The following is a 12,517-nucleotide window of genomic DNA, read 5'->3' on the forward strand; positions in this document are numbered from 1 at the left end:
CTAAGTCTAAATATTCCTGTTACATTGTACAACCTTCAATGTTAAGTCATAATTACGTAAAATTCTGGCAAATTAGTTCGCAACGAGCCAGGCTGCCCAAACTGTTGCATATACCCTGACTCTGCGTACAATGAACGCAAGAGAAGTGACACAATTTCATCTGGATAATATTGCCTGCTAACCTGGATTTATTTTACCTAAATATGCAGGTTTAAAAAATATACTTCTGAGTATTGATTTTAAGAAAGGCATGGGTGTTTATGGTTAGGTACAGTCGTGCAACGATTGTGCTTTTTTCGCAAATGCGCTTTGTTAAATCATCCCCCTGCGTTGCATTGATTATATGCAACGCAGGACACGCTAGATAAACTAGTAATATCATCAACCATGTGTAGTTAACTTCTTGCAACTATAGGGGGTGCTGTTCCGCATTAGCATATTTGGGTCTCCAAATTAAACTGCCTCGTGCTAAATTCTTGATCGTACAATATGCATATTATTGTTATTATTGGATAGAAAACACCTTCTAGTTTCTATAGAAGTTGGAATTTTGTCTCTGAGTGGTACAGAACAATATCTACAGCACTTTTCATGACAGGGGTCAGATTTCAGAAATTTTTACCCCTGATCTGGAGTCTGTTTTTAAGGCGACAGTGAATGCTATGAAGAAACCGACACTGCCTACGTCTTCCTCTGGGTGTCTGTACGTCATCACGTTTTGAATGGAGTCTATTGCACAATCCCAGCCCATATAAAACCACAAAACGTGGGACTACCTTTCTCTCTCTCCACGCGCCACAAGCAAGATGGACATCGGACCTGCCTCATTCCAAATCGTTGTTTAACTAGTTAGATTTCTCCGGTCATGTTTTCAGTCGTTATAGTTGTTAAAAACATCATAATGTAGTTAATTTGAACCGTTTTATAGCAATTTATATCCGTTTAGTGCGATTTTGAGGAATTTCTTTGTCGTGCCCTTTTTAGCTTTGGAAACGTTTCGGGGTGTCGGTCGTTGGTGGTGGACATTTCGAAGGACAGAGGACATCTATCGACCAAAAGACGTTTATAACATAGAAAGGATACATTGCCCAAGAATCTGATGGAAGAACAGCTCAAAGTAAGCAATATTTAATATGATAAATCGTTGTTCTGTCGAAATATTTTAAACGCATATTTCGCCATTTTGTTTGTTATCGCGTCACTTGGCGAACCCTGTATTGAAAAGTAAGGATAATTTAAAAAATGTAAGTCAGCGGTTGCATTAAGAACTAATTTGTCTTTCGATTCCTGTCAACCCTGTATTTTTTAGTCAAGTATATGATTAGCTTTCAATTAAACTAGATCACTCTGATAGATGACGTCAGACATATTGAGCCTTGATTTCCTAGTATTTTTATTGTGTAACCACGGTTTTGTATGGCTAAATATGCACCTTTTCGAACAAACTGTATATGTATGTTGTAAAATGATGTTACAGGAGTGTCATCGGAAGAATTCTGAGAAGGTTAGTGAAAAAATTAATATATTTTGGCGGTGATTACGTTATAGCGCTCTTTGGCTGGAATCGATGCTCTGGTAACGTTTGCACATGTGGTATGCTAACTTATCGATTTATTGTGTTTTCGCTGAAAAACGCTTAGAAAATCTGAAATATGGTCTGAAATCACAAGAACTGGGTCTTTCCATTGCTATGCTTTGTCTATTTTTATGAAATGTTTTATGATGAGTAAATTGGTCATACACGTTGCTCTATCTAGTAATTCTAGTCGATTTGTGATGGTCGGTGCAATTGTAAACTGTGATTTCTACCTGAAATATGCACTTTTTTCTAACAACACCTATCCTATACCATAAATATGTTATCAGACTGTCATCTGAAGAGGTTTTTTATAGGTTATTGGCTATCAATATCTTAGTTTAGCCGAATTGGTGATAGCACCTGAAGGAGTAAGAAACTGATGGAGTTAGAAAAGTGGTGTATTTTGCTAACGTGTTTAGCTAATAGATTTACATATTGTGTCTTCCCTGTAAAACATTTTAAAAATCTGAAATGGTGGCTTTATTCACAAGATCTGTATCTTTCATCTGGTGTCTTGGACTTGTGATTTAATGATATTTAGATGCTACTATCTACTTGTGAAGCTATGCTAGCTATGCTAATCAGTGTGTGGGGGGGTGGGGGGTGATCCCGGACCCGGGGTAGAGGCTCGTGAAAGGTTAAACTAGTGATTCTGATTGATTGATTGTTTTTTATAAGATAAGTTTAATGCTAGCTAGCAAGTTACCTTGGCTTCTTACTGAATTCGCGTAACAGGCAGGATCCTCGTGGAGTGCAATGAGAGGCAGGTGGTTAAAGCTTTGGACTAGTTAACTGTAAGGTTGCAAGATTGAATCCCGGAGCTGACAAGGTAAAAATCTGTCGTTCTGCCCCTGAACAAGGCACCGTTCCTAGGCCATCATTGAAAATAAGAATGTGTTCTTAACTGACTTGCCTATTTAACTTCTCTAGGATAGGGGGCAGCATTTTCACGTTTGGATGAAAAGCATACCCAAATTCAACTGCCAGCTACTCATCCCCAGAAGATAAAATATGCATAGTGTTAGTAGATTTGGATAGAAAACACTCTGAAGTTTCTAAAACTGTTTGAATCATGTCTGTGAGTATAACAGAACTTATTTAGCAGGCGAAACCCCGAGGACAAACCATTCATTTTTTTTATTTTTTTTAGGTCACTCTCTTTTCAATGGAATTTTATTGGGAATACAGATTTCTAATATACCTTCTTGCAGTTCCTACCGCTTCCACTGGATGTCAACAGTCTTTAGAAATTAGTTGAGGGTTTTTCCTTTGTGTAATGAAGAAGTACGGCCATTTTGAATGAGGGTCACTTGAGGTGTACTGTTAGATAGAGGCGCGTGACCAGAAAGCATGCTACAGATTGTTTTAATCCTGTATTGAACACGAGTGGGAACCGGTGTTTTTCTGGATCAAATGCGCCAAATAAATGGACATTTTGGATATATATCGACGGAATTAATCGAACAAAAGGACCATTTGTGATGTTTATGGGACATATTGGAGTGCCAACAACAGAAGCTCGTCAAAGGTAAGGCATGAATTATATATTTTATTTCTGCGTTTTGTGTCGCGCCTGCAGGGTTGAAATATGCTTATCTCTCTTTGTTTACAATGGTGCTAACTCAGATAATAGCATAATTTGCTTTCGCTGAAAAGCCTATTTGACATCTGACATGTTGGCTGGATTCACAACCAGTGTAGCTTTAATTTGGTAGCTTTCATGTGTGATTTAATGAAAGTTAGATTTTTATAGTAATTTATTTGAATATGGCGCTCTGCATTTTCTCTGGCTTTTGGCCAAGTGAGACAGTAGCGTCCCGCCTAAACTCAGATTTTTGGATATAAATATGAACTTTACCAAACAAAACATACATGTATTGTGTAACATGAAGTCCTATGAGTGTCATCTGATGAAGATCATCAAAGGTTAGTGATTCATTTTATCTCTATTTCTGCTTTTTGTTACTCCTCTCTTTGGCTGGAAAAATGGCTGTGTTTTTCTGTGGCTATGTACTGACCTAACATAATCGTTTGGTGTGCTTTCGCCATAAATCCTTTTTGAAATCAGACATGTTGGCTGGATTCACAACAAGTGTAGCTTTAATATGGTGTCTTTCATGTGTGATTTCATGAAAGTTGGATTTTTATAGTAATTTATTTGAATTTGGCGCTCTGCATTTTTACTGGCTTTTGGCCAAGTGGGACGTTAGCTTCCCACATATCCCAGAGAAGTTAAATAAAGGTGTAAAAAAATAAAATAATAATAAATAAAAATCGGCCAAATCGGTGTCCAAAAATACCGATTTTCGATTGTTAGGAAAACTTGAAATCGGCCCTAATTAATCGGCCATTCCGATTAATCGGTCGACCTCTAAACATGACATCATGTAACAACTTAACATTAAAATACCAGTAAGGTGATGACCTTCATGGACAGGACAAGTGAATATCAACAGACACATTATGGTGATCAGAGAAACCCACAGGAGTAATATCACAACTTCCAACCCTACTACAGTATTGCTCAGATACATACAACCTGTCTAACCTTGCTGCACTGACACAACCTTCATTAACTTTTAGCCATGTGTACTGCCTAACTTTTGCATTCCTTACTCTCCACACATCAGAAAGCTCAAACTCAGGTAATAGACCAGACAGGCAAGTGGCTGACCGCAGATGAGGTTCTTCAGCAGTGCGGTCAACAGTAAAATCTACTGTACAATTCCAGTCCCCCCCTAAAACCATACACCCCTCTTGGTCACACTGTCTTAAGGTTTCCTTTATTTTATCAAAAACAGCAATACGCTCTGTACCCTCATTAGGAGCATAAACACTCAAAAAAACAAATAAAAAACCCATAACATCCACATTGACCAATAAAACCTGACCCTTAACAATCTCTGTTGTAGATACCACTATCACCCCTAAGCCTGAGGAAAACAAAATCACCACCCCAGCACTGAAATTAGTACCATGACTGAGTATATGCTGCCCCTCCCACCACATACCCCAGTCAACCTCATTAGCCTCATCACTATGTGTCTCCTGTAGAAAAACTACATTAAGCCTTTTCTGTTTTATTACTTCTAATACCCAAGCCCTCTTACTCCTGTCCCTTCCCCCATTAATATTGAGAGAACCTACCCTTAGTATCTCCATATAGAAAAGAGAAAAGAAAAGCAGAAGAAACCACAGAGAAACCAAAGAGAAAAAAGACACCCTATGAAGCATGATCATCATCATTATTTAAATGTTCTCTTAACCTGACCACGTTTCCCACTACCTTTTGCTGCTGTGACAGCAGTAACAAATTTCCTCAAGCGAAAACGCTTCTTCTCACTCAACTGGTCTAACCCCACCGTCTTCTGTAACATCACAGCTGACCTCACAAACTTATCAACATCAAATAAATCTGCCAATTTGACAGATTTCCCAAAAGTCTGATCCAGGAACCCATTTACCTCCTCTAGATTGTAAATTGAGTCATCACCAACTGCTATCTTATCAATAGAGATATCCATATCCTTCTCCTGATCCTCCTCAACTGAGGCCACAGACCCGACTCCCTTTTACCACATCCCTCTCAACACTCCCCACTTGCACCCAATCACTCGTAACAGGCATCTCCTCCACTACCTGGGACACTAGCCCCACCTGAACCCCCTCCTGTACCCCATTACTCATAGTGGGCATCTCCTCCACTACCTGGGAGATTAGCTCCACATGAACCCCCTCCTGTACCCCAGCACTTGTACTGGGCACCTCCTCACCAGTCTGAGGAAATGGCTCTTCAGATCCATCCTTACCTTCTACAACAATATTTTTCTGCTGCATAACATTTCCCTCTGGTACAAGTTGCAACTCCGTGCCCTCAACACGGACAACTTGTTCCTCAGCAACAGGTGCTTGTGGCTGCTCTACCGCTGTCGGCCCACCTCTCCCTACATCAGTGGGCCCAGGCGTTACGATGACCACCTGCGCCTCTCCCTCTGCCTTCTCCCTTTTCGGGCAAGCATGTCGCTTATGGCCAACATCCCCACACTCAAAACACCATTGACTACCCGTACTAGCATAAGCCATATACAGTCTGTTGTCATACTTGACTTTAAATGATAACTCCAAAGTCTGCTCCGGTGAGTCCAAAAACATAAACACCTGTCGCCGAAACGACATAACCTGTTTCAAAGCCAGGTGTTTGCAACCCAACGGGACAAACTTAATTGAACTTGCGAACTTCCCAAACCGCAATAACTCGCGCTCCAATAGCTCATTTGGAATAAACGGCGGTACATTCGAAATCGTTACCCTTGTTGACGGAGAGAAAAGCGGCGTAACTTGAAAAAACATCCCTTTAAGAAGTACGCCTTGCTCAAACATTCCAACAAGACGCTCTTCTTTAAGGAAAACCACAACCGCTTTATTCATCCATGACGCATAAGCAACATTCTCATATCCTACCTTCTCTCCTACGGCGACCAGAAACTCCTCCACAGTGACAGTAGCTTCAGTAACACATCTAAAGCCGTGCCGAAGTGACAGGGACGGCGTCCCCATGTGGGTCGCCATCCCCGCCAAAACCAGGGTAATTTCGACACGAAAAACAATATACTTAATTCTACCACAACAACTAAATAAAAATAATGATAACCTTAATCATCCGTAGGAAGAAAAAAAAAGATAGCAACAAGAAAAGGAAACGTAAAAGAAAAACCAAGATATCTAACTCTACACAACACTCGCACTCACTCACACGATTCCCAGCATGCACCAAACACTCCCAGCATGCAGAGAGAGAGAGAGAGAGGGAGCGAGGAAGAGAGAGGAGGGGAGAGCGAGAGGGAAATAGAGAGGAGGGAGATGGTGAGGAGCTGAGAAGGTTAAAATCACAGTCACAGAAAAGAGGAGACGTTGACCTTGGTGAGAAGGAGGGCACATCAATGCTCACAACTTGTGATATACAACTCCTCCATCTTCAACGGCTACCTCTGGAGATCCCTTCAATCTCCACTAAATTAAGTAAATCTGCTTGTGTTTTTTTACACCTTACTTGTAGAATAATCTCCCAAACTCTCTTAAACTGTATGGTTTGGTGCCTCTAGGATTCAGACGGCTGATTGATGACCTTTTGACTGAAGAATGTGTTTGTTTTCTATGATTGTTTTTTGTATCTGTTTTGCTTTTCATATTTTATTGATGTGTATATTTGTTTATATTATAGGGCTCATCTGTAAAATATACCTTGCCCTCAGCATGACTCCCTGTCAAAATAAAGGTTAAATCAAATAAACACCCTGGTACCTTCCCCACTCCTTCACACTGTCTATTTCCTGAACCAACCTCTCCTACACCTCACACTACCAAGTTTAGATTTGTATTTCACCACCCCTCAATTCAACCCCCTCTAGCCGTCTGACTCCCTCATTTTCAATCTCCTCAGAGATCCAGACGCTTCTGTAGACGTGAGTCATAAAAGGATACATCTTATTCCTTATCAACCTTACCAAACAAAACCCATCGGTCTCCTTCGCTCTGCCTCTCCTACTTTCTCTCTCCTTCTCCAGACGCTGTATCTCTCTCAGATTACAGATATGCATGGGAGATACTGAGCAATGGGGATACACTCACAGTGTATGGGAAGGTCGCTTGACTCACTGGCTTCGAGTCCCTTTGGTTCAAATCAAATGTACATCATTCAAAATATGCTGTTCCTGAATATGCAGAATGAGCAGGAAATGGGGTAAACATTAAGCTTGGTTCAATGGATCACGGTCGATAATCATTATTAACTCCATCAGCAGAGGCAGGGAAAAGGCAGCGTACTTAGCCTTTCCACTGAGGAACATCCCCATGTCAGTTCATTAGGCAGAATGTGGACACCACACAGGAATCTTAACCAGTTGATAACAACACATTGCCTCAATCTCAGTCAGACTCACACACAATTCCAGTAGCCTACAAACAAACACAAACACACACACACACACACACACACACACACACACACACACACACACACACACACACGCACACACACACGCACACACACAGCGACCCCTGGCAAACAAATTAACATAATATGTAAATTGGTATCAATATCAACGTCCATGGTCAGACTGCCTTCCTAAACTTGCATTGGGAATCATTCAGAAATATTTGTTGAATGCCAAGCCAAGCAAATGGAGTAGACCCAGCTTCCTGCCAGAGGATTCCCAACTTCATTTACATATTGGTTCCACCAAGCGTGGCAGTTATTCTATATTCATCATCTCACTTCCCATTGAATGGCACGGGAGAATGTTCATCAGCATTCACCACAGGTATCTAAACAGGGAGGATTGAGGTACACGGCTGGGGCGACAAACCGCCTATCAGTCTGTCCATAGTTTCACTCCTTTCGCTCTCCCTTCCCCTCTTTCTCGCCCTGTGCCTGTAAGTGTTTCCAGTCTGTGTGTGCTATTGCGCCTGTAGCAAATAAACAGAGAATAATCAAGAGAGCAACCAACTGTGCTACATCCCAGATATAATAGTCTCTCTCTTTTCTAAGTGTAGAGGACATTTTCCTCTGCTCTTTGCTTCTTTCCCACCCATCTCTCTCTACCTCTATACCACTCCCCTCTATCTCCTTCCTGCAACCCATCTCTCTGCATCCTTTTATCTACCTTCTCTCTCCTTTTCCTTGTGCTCTTCTCCTCCCCCCCTAGTGGGAATGGGTGTAAGCTGCTCCTTTCTCCCACTCCCCCTCTCCTCGCTCTCTCTCTCTCTTCCTCAGTAATGTGCTCCATGCTACACCATTAGAGGCTAGCCAGAGAGCAGGGCTAGGGTCAGGGGGAGGAGAGAGGGATAGGGGAGAAGGGATTCAGGCAAAGGGGCTGGAGAGGGGAAGAGGTTGAGGGCGAAGGAGTGAGGGATGGGAGCTCGTTGGCAGAGGAGGGTAAGGGAAGAGGGTTGGAAAAATGAGGAGGAGAGGGAATGAAAGGAGCGAATGACCGATGGGAGATGAGGACAGACAGAGCTGTTTGTGTGTGTGTGCGTGTGTGTAAAACTCCCTGGGCCTTGTTCTGTCAGGGAGCCAGCTGATGGATCTACCCCTCCCTGATCAAACACATCAATCAATAACACAGCATCAACACTACAGAGGAGCACAGCGACACAGACATGATTACTTAAAGTGCACTGCACACATACCCTCTACTACCACTACAAGGGCATAACTGTATACACCTCTCTGCCCCAGCCTAGCCAACTATCCCTCAACTATTATCTCCATTTTAACATTGCTAGTGTATCAACCTTATACAAAATCTCCCATATACCTTTGCTACAGTATGTTTTTCCTCTCAACAATATTTCCTCTGCCCTTGCTAGATCATCCATCTCCTCTCAACGATCTTCCACGAGGTATCTGCCCTTTCTAGGGATACCAATTGAATTTCCCTTTGTTTACATCCCAAGGACAATTGTTCTCAACTGTATGAGTGGTCCAGTATGAGTGGTACATGGAGTGTCACTGATGGGATGTAGGGTGTTGGCAAGGCCACATGATCCACACAGACCTTGAGGAGCTCTTTCCATTACATAACCTGGCTCGCTGTCTCGGTCTGATAATGAGAGGGCTGTGTAGCAGAGGTCTAATGGACAGCCCCTGCAGCGGATCTGGGGGAATGGTAATCGAGATCAGATGAAAACAGCGCCAATCTGTGAGGAGACGATTTCTCTTGTATTAGCAGCATGTTAGTTATAATTAAGGTCAATTAAAAGACTATGGAATCCAGTTGCAGCTGATGTGTGTTTCTGGGCTTACTCTCAGGACTCAATCACTGTATGGTTGGTGTGCAGCGTCAATATGTCACACTGTAATCACCATGGCAAAAATCTGTCACTTCAGATGCCTGCCTCTTGACCCAAGGTCAAAATAAACTTTGCAGATGCGATTTACTGCCATTACCTATCCCCTGCACTAGAAGGGCTCTGATTGGCTAGTTCCTCTAGAGGCGATGTTCTGATTAACGGGCAGGCTGATAGATGAGCTGTTTGATTGGTGAGACAATATATCGATCTGAATGGCATTGGCAGACTGGCTCCCTCATTTCAAACAGGGAACACACAAGAGGTAGGTATCAGGTCCCAACAGTCTTAAATAGTCACTGGTGTTCTCCTCTCTATCCCGCCTCGAGGTGGATATCTTCCGTCCCAGAGCTCTCACTCCATTCAGTCCCTTTCAGACCAGTGGGCTGGAGAGAGATGGCCAGAGAGGGGTCAACTCTCCACCAAAAACAGGCTTGCCCATAGTCCCTAAAATACTACAGTGAGGTGGAAGTGATTGGGGAGAGGATAACTCAGGAACAAACAGATGCTGTGGAGGACGCCATACCCCTTCCCCGGCCTAACCCCCCCCCCCCATTCTGTGCCTTAGGTTGGCAGGGTGTCTGTTGGCAACAGGACAGAGTTTGGGCTGAGGTATAAAATTAGCTCAGACAAAGATTCAGAGGTTACACGCTTCTAATGAAGCTATTGATTTTTGATGAGCCAAAACAGAGCGCTTTTGTCTTTAGGAGCTGTCAGTGGATCTCTTTTCGTGACTTCACTGCATCATATTACCCAGCCCTGAGACAAGCCAGAGACAAAACCTCAAACCAAAACAGGATTGGTCCAAGACACATCGAGGAACCATTCCACACAATACATGCAGACACACCATGTCATGTCACCGTCAGCTAGCAAAGTAGACACACATCCTGTAGACATGTGATGAGATGTGCACCCACACACACACACACACACACACACACACACACACACACACACACACACACACACACACACACACACACACACACACATACACACACACACACACACACACACACACACATATACAGAAAGAAACACTCACGCTATGCAGTGAGAACCCTGGGGTTGAGACAGCTGTGAGTCCAGCTGCAGATCAAAACATGTGGAAGAGGTCCCTAGGCTGGGCATCCACCCTTCTCACCTCTTATCTGCCCTCCACACCACTCCCCTTTTTCTCTCTCTATTCCTCCCTCTCCACAGCAACTTGCATTAATCAGTAGATTTGGTATTATTAACTACGCCACATACAGTATGAGACACTACAGAACAGATATAGCAGTCAAGTCAACCTAGTTTTCATACTGAGTCACGGTGCCATAATCAGAAGTAGGCTATAGCTTAAGTTTTCTTGCTAATGTCTCAAAAGTACTATTCATAAAAGGCCCCCTCTCCATTACTTTATTACTAATTCAGTCGGTTAAGCTCTTAACATGGTGGTAACAGTCCTTCCCAGAGGCCTCTCTAAGAGCTTCTAATAATGGATCTCCAGTTGAAGTGCTGTGGTAAGTAGGAGATGTAATCCACCCAAAACTACCGGATGTGCCGGGAAAATATCTTATACTGGTACTTGACTTTACAGTGGCCAAAACACCTTTCCATAACCAATTTAGGTGAAGGCATTTTGTAACACTGAATTAAACAACCCAGTTAATTGTTTAATTTGACATTTAGTTTATTAGCATGTTCGCAGATCTGTATGTGCGTGCCTTTAGCCAATTGTTTTTCCGCCCGTTGTCAAGTCGTACATAATGTTTGGCATGACAACAAACACAACAGGGGATTTGGCTAAATTGCTAATTGATCTGCTACTGGACTAGTAGTTTATATTCCATTCCATTCATTTACACACACGTGATGGTTTCAGATGCCAATGGCACTACAACCTGCACGTCAAAACCTCGCAGATCCAACCTCTGCTCCTACCTGTCCTTCACACCTTCAGTTGCCATGGGGAACCACATCCAAGGTTTGACAGCAGTGATGCTAGGCCAGCTACTGTTTGTGTGCAAGGACACACAACATGCATGTGTGTATGCACACACTCACGCAGTACGGACATACAGTACACACCAACACACGGCCCCATTCACAGTGACAAAACAGTGAAATCTGGTATTTTTCTTTAAGTCAGCTATGCTTCATTACTTATTCTAAGCACTTATAATGTCACTTTTCACAACGGCAATTATAGCAAAATAATTCTGACTGCAGTTGGCAAATAACCCCCGTCAGCAGAACAAGTTGTCAGGACCCGGTGCGAGAAACAGTCACTAAATCGGCAGAACCCAGAAGATGAGGCAGACACAGCAGTACTAGAGATGGTGGTTTAATAAAAAATAGATAACTTCCAAAATACAAAGAAAATCCACAAAGTAGTAAAAACAGCAAGGGAAAAAACAAACCTAAAAGACTAATCCAAAATACAAAAGAACAAAACCAGAGAACCTCTGGAAAATCCAACAAGAGAAAAATATATGTTCACAACAAGGCTTGGGCTGGGGCTGGGTGCTAACATACAAACACTGAGCAAGGAACACACAGGGATTAAATACTAACAAGGGAACGACATACAGGTGCAAACAATAATAGAGCAAGGGAAAAACAAAAGGTACAAAAAAGGTGCAATGGGTACATCTAGTGACAAAAAACCAGAACAGTCCTGGCCAAAACCTGACAGAATCCCCCTCCTAGGAACGGCTCCTGACGTTCCTACCAGCCTTCTCAGGGTGGAGGGCCCTGAACTGACGAATGAGGTCAGGGTCCAGTATGTCCTTGGCAGGAACCCAGGAGCGCTCCTCGGGACCGTAGCCTTCCCAGTCCACCAGATACTGCCAGGACCGCTGCACCCGGCGGGAGTCCAGTATCCGGTGGACGGTATAAGCCGACTGGCCTCCGATGACACGGGGCGGAGGGGGTGGTCTGCCTGCCGGAATAAGGGGAGAAAAAACAACAGGTTTTAATAAAGAAATGTGAAATGTGGGATTGATTTTAAGTGCAGGCGAAAAGTAACGGGATTGACTCTCCTGGCAATCTTAAAGGGTCCGATGAATCTCTGGGACAGCTTGCGAGACTCCACCCGTAGCG

General features: G+C 42.9%; 1 protein-coding gene across 13 annotated transcripts in view; it reads right to left on the bottom strand.

Annotated features, from left to right (window-relative positions):
- LOC139544008 (ankyrin-1-like) overlaps positions 1-12,517 on the bottom strand; it is a 108,380-nt gene that overhangs the window by 78,248 nt on the left and 17,615 nt on the right. The window lies entirely within an intron of this gene.

Source organism: Salvelinus alpinus, chromosome 18, assembly GCF_045679555.1.
Source record: "Salvelinus alpinus chromosome 18, SLU_Salpinus.1, whole genome shotgun sequence".
Taxonomy (NCBI): domain Eukaryota; kingdom Metazoa; phylum Chordata; class Actinopteri; order Salmoniformes; family Salmonidae; genus Salvelinus; species Salvelinus alpinus.